The sequence below is a fragment of the Dromiciops gliroides genome, chromosome 3 (assembly GCF_019393635.1).
Source record: "Dromiciops gliroides isolate mDroGli1 chromosome 3, mDroGli1.pri, whole genome shotgun sequence".
NCBI lineage: Eukaryota > Metazoa > Chordata > Mammalia > Microbiotheria > Microbiotheriidae > Dromiciops > Dromiciops gliroides.
The window spans coordinates 278,383,426-278,390,332 of NC_057863.1; the positions used below are offsets into that span (position 1 = coordinate 278,383,426).

Genomic DNA, 6,907 nt, shown 5'->3' on the forward strand with positions numbered 1-6,907 from the left:
TAAAAATCAAAGATAAGCAAATAGGAAAAAGAATACAGATAGATATTCTTAACTCTAAGTTTAACCTATTCACTGCCCAGAACCATTCCCAATTAAGCTAGTTCAAAGGAATTTAGGGTTTTCTGTAATTAACTTACCAACCCCCCATGACAGTCGAAGTTGGTCACTAGAACAGTGGTTGCCCAAGACAGAGCACGAACACGTGCCACCAGCACAAGGGCCAAGAAGGAAAAGGACCGAGTTCTGGAAGACGCCTAGCGTTCCAGAAGCAGCCTGCCCTCCCTTCAGGGAACATTCAATCTCCCCTTCCCCAAAAGGGGAGGTCCTTCAAAGCTGCCCTTTCTGAGCTTCAGTAGCATATGTAACCTCAGGTGGGCCAGGTGTGGCCCCTCCAAATGAGTTAACTAAAAATGGGAATATTAATCTTTACCACAAATAAAGTTTTACCACATAAGCTTTAATCCAGCCCTCTGACTGTTTCACTACAACTGGTCAATAGGTTCTTCTTGGAGCCAGTTTGGCTGAATCTCCATCTGTCTTATCTTTCCTTATGCCAGGGAATTGGACCAACTCCCCTGGGAGCAACAGATGGCTGCAATGTATTGTCTTTGGAAGACTCCAATTGTTCTCTGGGGATTTTTTATATGTTGGCAAGTTGCCCAGTCTTTTCAACTACTTAAGATCAATGGATTTCCATTAGTTGTTTTTTTTCTTTTTTTACCTTATGTGTCCTCCTTCCCTCCTACTCCCAACACCCAAGATTTTTTTTGGCAGGACTGTTCCTGTGTTGAGTTCTCAACAGCCAACTCAAACATTATAACATTGCTTATTCCTCTCTGAGATTTTCTGAGCTAAAGGCATACCTAGACAGCATGGTCTCCTTCAGGCAGTTTCTCAGCCAAGAGAGGAACTTATTATGAGCCATCATGTCTTTTTCATATTCTAAGTCTCAAACACACATGAACAAGTTAAACTTTGGACTTATGAATTTCCCCCCTTCCCTGTGGTCCACCTTTTCATCCTTCCCTGCTCAGGATGCAATAAAAATAGTTTAGCTGTTATAAAACAAATGGCCCATTATAAAAAATACAGACATCAAATAAACAAGGAATAAATAAGTCAAAGACTCCTATGGATAAGTAATGCCAGTTTGCTAGGCTATATGGCAGAGAAGGAGAGGAAACAGAGATTGCATAAATTTACTAGATCCATCAGCAGTAAGGAAGTCATAGTCAGGGAAACAGCAAGTTCTATCTAGTCAGTTCATTCTTTACACAGCTCCAACTACTCAATATTATATTGCATTCCGAACAGTAGTGCTCTTCATTTGCAACTGACTCACCACTCCCTGGGCCCTTCTTCTTTCCTTGGATCTCATCATCCTATGTGGTTTACACCTAGTGACGTGCTGGATTCAGCTCATACCAACTCTCTTGAGATCCAAACTGTTAAATCTTCAGTGTATTTATAAGTCTAAAATTGGCTAATGCTACAAACAAGGGTTTGATTTATTGTTTTGTTGCCCATCTAGAATGAATGAAGAAGTAACAGAGAAATGCCTAACAGTGCAGATAAAATTGTGGCCAAGCATACATTTTCAGAGCCTGGTTGTGAAACATTTACCAGCATACCCATGCCAAAGAATCACTCAATTAATTAGTGTACTCGCAAAATTTTAACTTTGCGTCAGAATAGATCTCAGGAAGTCTTCTACAAGGAAACTCTTCCCCTATAATACCCTACTGTATAAGCTTTCTGGTTCTTGTTTGGATAATTGTTTGGGACAAACTGCCTCAGTTTACCCAAATAACTCGAGGAGGACCACCAAGTCAAGCAGAGACAGATTTATTGCATTCTCATGAGAATGGGCAAACTCATGCCTGAGATTGAATCCACAACAAGGGGCTCATGCTTTGGTTTTTATAGGGATTTTGAGAGGGGAGTCCCCTCATGCACTGGGTGAGCTCACAATCTAACATTCAATACCTGTCTTGCACAGGATGTGTGTCTTAGTTCGTGATCAAGGTATAGATACATGTATACATGTTCCAGGAACAAAGGGGAAAAGGGGAGAGGGAACAAGGTCAAACTGAGGGAAGGGGAAGAAGGGAGGGATGGTACCAGGAGCCGCTATCAGTTAGGGCTTAGGAATGTAAAAGAGGGAGGCAGAAGTGTCTGGGAGTTAACAGGAAATGTCTTCCTATCTGGTCCATAGCAATGCCTAATTAATCCATAACAAGGACTGGGGGTTTGGAATGTATGCAGGGGAGGGGAAAGGGGTACCAGGGCACATCAAGTTCAGTAAAGCAAAATACATGATTTCTATTACAACCAATAAAACAGAGACAAATGGAACTGACTATTACAGAGACTGGGGGCTTGGTACTTCCAGACCCCATCCTCAGAGTCTAAACTGATTCAAATCCACCTATCCCATACCTGTACATACTGAGTCTTTTGTAACTAGGACATTGATCATATTTTCCCACTGCTGAAAAAAAAAGAAAGTACAAACAAAGAAACCCCAAACGTTCACTGATACTTATGCTCTCCAAGTTTGTAGTACATGTTGGTAACATTTACCTTTGAATATATTTGTAATGGTGGGAAAATGGGGTACGGGTTGGGGTAGGGGTTGGGGTTCTTAGGAATTCCTCTTTAAAGAATTGCATCCTCTTGCACACAAAAGTAGTTAGAATAAGGTGATAGTTTATTTAGGAGCAAGGGAAGGGAAGGGTTGGGGGGAGGGAAACCATGAAAGAAATCCTTGGACTTTTTTATGGGGAGATTGGCATAAAGCACATGGCTCAGAGGTACCAAATCTCCTCAAACAGGAGACTGGAAAGTACTTTTATAGAGGCCTGATGGAGGTGGACCATCTGCCTGTGGAAAGTTCCTTTAGTGAAGGTGGACCATCCCCCACTGGTGGTACCTGGGGGAATTGGGTGAGGAGTGGAGGACCATCCCCCACTGGTAGTGACTAAAGGAATTGGGTGAGGGGTGGCTACAGATCCCTCTTCAGAACGCAAAGGCCAAAGCCACACCCAAATTTATCTCCCCAGGGTAAGGGAGACCAGAATGAAGGGTAGTAATCCAAAGCTAGCTCAGTCCGATTTGGTTCAGTTTATCTCTCTAGGCATTATCTGTCCTCTGGTTTAGTTTCTCAAGGAGAAGATTCCTTGGTGTGCCCCAGAGAACTTCTGTGGTGCCCTGCACCCCATGACATATTGAACACAAATCTCACATTTCTTACAAACATATGCTGACACCATCAAACAGTATAATTTAGTTCTTATTACCTTTAGAGAAATCTTGACCTAAGAGTTATCATATAGTGCTTTATCGTTGTAGAACAAAATACCTTGTTTCCTGGTACCTAACATGGGATCGGTTACAGTCTGGTACAACGCCAGATAAGTTCTGCTACTCTCTCAAAAAAGTTCCTATTCACTCACTCATTTTTTGTGTGTTTATTTTTATTACTTTTGTTTGCTTTTAAAAAGGTGAGATGATACCATTTATCCTACACAGTTTTCATATATAATTTCTTTTTTTTTTTCCTTTTTGCAGGACAATGAGGATTAAGTGACTTGCCCAGGGTCACACAGCTAGTTAGTGTCAAGTGTCTGAGGCTGGATTTGAACTCAGGTCCTCCTGAATCCAGGGCTGGTGCTTTATCCAGGGTGCCACTTAACTGCCCCTCATATATGATTTCTTGAAATAAAGCTCAGAAAAAAAGTCTTTTAAAAGACCCATTGGTGATTCCAATGAAGCTACTTAATGAAGTCTTTAACCCAAATCACTTTGGCTTCCTTGAATGGTCAGTAATAGCCTCCACAAGCATTGGTGGCCTCATTGTTTAGGTTTTGATGGTTTAGATTGAGTGTGAGTAGCAATTGTTTTTTGTTCTGGCCATAAATTCTGAAGGTCTTCCCCTCCCAGGTCCTTACTTTTGTGAGAGTAAGCTAGGCCATCTTTTGTCTCAATTTTTTATCTTTTTTTTTTTTTTAAGTGAGGCAATTGGGGTTAAGTGACTTGCCCAGGGTCACACAGCTAGTAAGTGTTAAGTGTCTGAGGCCATGACTTGAACTCAGGTACTCCTGAATCCAGGGCCGGTGCTTTATCCACTGCGCCACCTAGCCGCCCGCAATTTTTATTCTTACCCTTTGTCATTGAATGGATGTTACCTCAGAAATACCTTAATTTTAAAAAGCTAAGGTTGCCCACTGCATCCCAGGCCATTGCTAATCATGCTGACTTTTGTCTTGCCACTGGAGGATGACTCTGGAGGAGAGAGTGAGGCTAATGACTTTGTGCAGCTCTGCCTCACAAATCCAATTCACAAGCAAGTCAGGACATCATCTTCTGATATCATTGGTCCTCTTCTAGAATGAAGGATGAACAACAACAACCTTTGAGATGAGGTGCCTTCTGGGGAATTAAGATGGAATCTCCAAGGGACACACCCTATTATTTCTTGTCCTTATTTACCATAAAGTTGTTCCCTCTATCAGTCACCAAAGGAAAATTTATTTAGTGTAACAGGTTCACATTGACCAAGGGTATACTCTCAAATGGAAGTCCCAGGGTCTCATAACTTTGCTTTCATATGATATGGGGCCAACTTCTTACATATCAGAGATTACCTTCACCCTCCTATAGGCATCACCATAATGTGCACTCATGGGTACATCTGGGTCAAAGCTTCTGTATCCACAGATCTGTATCTGGATAATAATTCATGCTGAATTTATGTTTGCCTAGGGCTGCAATACAGGATACTGACTTTGTCTTTGTATCACCTTAAATTGCAAGGTAGAAAGAGCTACTTTAATGCACTGCCTGGTGGAGCTGTAAATTTGTTCAATCATTTTGGAAAACATTTTGGAAATATGCCCCAAAAGCTTTCAAACTATGGATACCCTTTGACCCTGTGATATTGCTCCAAAGAGATCAAGGAACAAAGAAAAGGACTCATAGGCACAAAAATATTTATAGCAGTTGTTTTTGTATGGGCAAGGAATTGGAAACTGAAGGGACACCTATCAAGTGTCAAATGGCTGAATAAGTTATAGTAAATGAATGTGATAGAATTTTATTGTGTTGTAAGAAATGAAGTGTATGATTTTGGGGAAAAACTGGGTGGACTTGTACATACTTGTGTGAAGAATAAAGTGATTAGAATTAAGGGAACAATTTATACAATGACAATATTGTAAGGATAATCAGCTTTGAAAGACTTAGGAACTCTGATCGACACCATTTTGGTGTTCAGTCATGCCATGATCCCATTTGGGGTTTTCTTGGAAAAGATACTGGAGTGGTTTGCCATTTCTGTCTCCAGCTCATTTTACAGATGAGAAAACTAAGGCAAACAGGTTAAGTAACTTGTCCAAGGTCACTTAGCCAGTAAGTGTCTGAGGAAGGATTTGAACTCAAAAAGATGAATCTTTCTGACTTCAGGCCCAGAACTCTATGCACTTCTCCACTCAGATTTCCATGATCAACACAATGATCAATCACAATTCCAAAGAACTCATGATAAAACATGCTATCCACATCCAGATAGAGAACTGATGAATTAAAAGTGGAGACTGAAGCCTCTCCCCACCTTTTTCATTCTTTTTTTTTCTTTTGGACATGGCTAATATAGAAATTTGTTTTACATTATTATATCCATATGTAATGAGTTTTGTTTTTCTTGCTTTCTCAATATGTGGAGGAGGAGGAGGAGGGTGGAAGATAATTCAGAATTGAAAATAAAGTAAAATTGAATTAATTTTTTAAATGCAAAATAAAATGGAGTATTTATAAGTTTTAATAGAGAATCTGACGGGATTATCTTAAACAAAGGTGCTCTACCTTGTTAGAAATGGGTAGACTGAGGCACAACTCCCAGTCTGGTACAAAGAAGGAAGGCCATTTTATTCTTGATCTTGCAAGAATGGGCAGATACTCCAAAGGAGTGGTGCAGCTTGTCCCAGTGAAGTTCTCCTTTTCATCCTAGATCTAATGCAAGGTCCCTCCCCGATCTGGGTTCACATTCTTCATGACACTTCTAAACATGTAGACCACCCCCCAGATGTGGCGCCACTGCTGCCCCCACCCTGTGGGACAACCAGACCCAAAGATTTACAATTCTTTGTTATCTAACTTCAGGAAACCTCTGTTGACTCAGCAGAGGAAAAGGAAGGGAAATTTTGGGGAGTAGGAATAAGCCTTTGGGGCTTGAATTACATAGTTTGTTCTTATCTGAGAGGAATATGCTCTACTAGTTAACTGTCAACTCAGCAGGAAAAAGGAAGGAGTGGTGGAGATGGGGGGGAGAAGCCCTCAGAACTTGAATAATGTATCTTGCCAACTGAGGTGGACACACCATTCCTATCAACCTGAAGTTACAGGTGTGCTATTCAAATTTTTTATAGCATAGGTTGATCTAACAAGTCACCTTTTGGGCTTCAATAAGTCATAATATAGGGTCAATCTAATGTTCATTAAAAATAGGGGCAGCGTGCTCGCTTCGGCAGCACATATACTAAAATTGGAATGATTAGCATGGCCCCTGCGCAAGGATGACACACAATTTGTGAAGCATTCCATATTTTTTGGGGGGGCAGCTAGCTGATGCAGTGGGTAGAGCACTGGCTCTGGAGTCACAAAGACCTGAGTTCAAATTTCACCTCAGATATTTACTAGCTGTGTGACTCTCAGTCACTTAACCCCAATTGCCTTAAACATCCAGAGCCATCTCTAGTCCTCCTGAACATATCTTGCCACTGGACCCAGATGGCTCTGGAGGAGAGAGTGAGGTTGTTGACCTTGCACAGCACTGCCTCCCCTAAGTCTAGTTCAGTGCAAGTCATGATATCACCCTGATGTCAGGGGTCCTCTTCAAGAATGAAGGACT

The 6,907-nt window shown here is 41.2% G+C and overlaps 1 pseudogene; it reads left to right on the forward strand.

Moving 5' to 3' along the window:
• The first annotated feature begins 6,511 nt into the window (after positions 1-6,511).
• Positions 6,512-6,606, forward strand: LOC122752257 (annotated as a pseudogene).
• The last annotated feature ends 301 nt before the right edge of the window (positions 6,607-6,907 follow it).